Genomic DNA, 2,248 nt, shown 5'->3' with positions numbered 1-2,248 from the left:
CATTTTTATAACATGCTACCCGGGTCTGTCACTGGGAGGCAAGGTAACTCCCCACTCCGCTGTGCATGAGCTGAGAGACACACGGCAACCCTCCCCCGCAGACGGGCAGGGGTGGGACGGGAGGCACACCTGTCGCTCACACACGGCCTGGGGGCGGGAGGGCTGGCAGCCGCGTGTGCCCCTAGGGCGGCTCCATCGCTGTGCTGTGTACCTGAGACCTGACCAGGGTGCTGGGAGCGGCTGCTATTAACTGAACTGTGGGGACGGGCACCACGCCCGTGGCCACCCTGCAAAGCCAGGCAGCCTCCCTGCTTTGAAAAGTTGCCGAGGTGCTCGCTCAGGCAGCACAAACACTAAAACTGGAACGATACAGAGAGGATTCGCATGGCCCCTGCGCAAGGATGGCACACAAATTCCTGAAGCACTCCATATTTTTTAAATTAAAATTTTTTTTTGAAAAGTTGTCGAGAACATGAGCAGAAGTTAGAGAAGACACTGATGGCCAAGGGAAGGCTTTTTAAAAGACAGAAAATTACAGCCGCTTGTTTGATGGGAGGGTCCTAGAGAGGAACAGTGGGCGACAGAGAAAGACTTATTACGAGACTGACATCCTTGAGTGGGCGAGCGAGATGCAGGGTGAGCTTAGACACAGCCGTTCATCTGCTGTCACACAGAGGGGAGCACACGGCTCAGGCTGCTGGTGGAAAGACAAGTTGTCTCCTGATCAGACACTTTTCTCACTGGAATAAAAACCTGGGTCTTTACATGAGAACAAAGAGCCCAGTGGTGTGGCTCAGTGGCTGAGCATCCACCTATGAACCAAGAGGTCATGGTTCAATTCCAGGTCAGGGCACGTGCCTAGGTTGTGGGCTCGATCCCCAGTGTGGGGCGTGCAGGAGGCAACTGGTTGATGATTCTCTCTCATCATTGATGGTTCTATCTCTCTCTTCCTTCCTCTCTGAAATCATAAAGACATATTCTAAGAATAAATAAATGAGAACGAAGAGGGGACAGCGAAGCCTCGGGGGGAGGAGGCGTGTAGAGCCTGTGTTTGGAAGAAGGGAGTGAACTGATGACAGACGTGCAGGAAGGTCCCGAGCCCTGCCAGAGCCACCTGGAGGCCGTGAGGAAGGCGAGACTGTACCTCAGTTGTCTATCTCCAGCACATATGCTCTGCCTGAACCCTGCAGAGTGTGAGACACAGCCTGTCCTCGGCTCCTGTTCCCACCAACCTCTCCCCACCCACAGACCTATCCCTGCAGACTCCATGCTGGTGTTGACTCACCAGGGACTCCAGGCGGCACCAGGCCCGACTCCCGGGACAGGCTTTCTCTCAGTATTCAGGAAACGGGAAGCACAACTCACGGAAGGTAAGTTAAAGCCATGACAGTAAGTGAAAAACACCACCAGTGTGCCCTGTCCTAGTGATTTCACACCAGAGTGAGTCAAAACTAAATGCTTCCTGGAGAATCTTGAGGCGAGATTCCCACAAATCCAATAAAATAAAAGCCTAATATGCTAAGTGTCCAGTTTCCCGGTCATCCGTTCAACCAATCAAGGCATAATTTGCTAATGATATGCTAAGGCAGCTCAACCACTCGCTATGATGTGCACTGACCACCAGGGGGCAGATGCTCTGACCAGTAGGTTAGCTTGCTGCTGGGGTTCAGCCGATTAGGACTGAGCAAGACAGGCCAGACATGCCCTGGGGCCCTCCTGCAGCCCCTCCCTGGCTGGCCAACCTCCCACATCCCTCCCCGGCCCTGATCATTCACCAGTGGGGTCCCTCAGCCTGGCCTGCACCCTCTCGCAATCCGGGACCCCTTGGGGATGTTGGATAGCCAGTTTCAGCCCAATCCGGCAGGCACAAGTTCATGCACTGGGCCTTTAGTCAGATAATAATTTCTTGGTTCTTTCACAGCTTTCTGACTTCATTTTCCACCCTGTGACTTTCCTACAGACCCAAAAGTCATAGTGATTAAAAAGAATTTGAGTTGAAGGCTCAATGAGGCACCTAAATTACCCAGCAGACAATTCAGACATCAGTCTCACCCGGTGCACAGACCACAGGCGAAAGGCAATGAACCCTTTTATTTTGATGTAGTCCCATTTGTTCATTTTCTTTTTATTTTCAACTGCCCTAGGAGCTGTATCAGTGAAGAAATTGTTTTGGCTTCTGCACAGCAAAAGAAACCATCAACAAAACAACAAGAAAACCCACCTCGTGGGAAAACATATTTGCCAACGT

General features: G+C 52.0%; 1 non-coding gene across 1 annotated transcript; it reads left to right on the top strand.

Annotated features, from left to right (window-relative positions):
• The first annotated feature begins 329 nt into the window (after positions 1–329).
• LOC111824336 lies at positions 330–436 on the top strand. The gene has a single exon (XR_002827409.1). It is a non-coding gene; the product is annotated as a U6 spliceosomal RNA (small nuclear RNA).
• Positions 437–2,248: the final 1,812 nt, after the last annotated feature.

This window comes from Myotis lucifugus, unplaced genomic scaffold, assembly GCF_000147115.1.
Source record: "Myotis lucifugus unplaced genomic scaffold, Myoluc2.0 scaffold_1206, whole genome shotgun sequence".
NCBI lineage: Eukaryota > Metazoa > Chordata > Mammalia > Chiroptera > Vespertilionidae > Myotis > Myotis lucifugus.
This window is presented reverse-complemented; position numbering and strand designations above follow the sequence as displayed.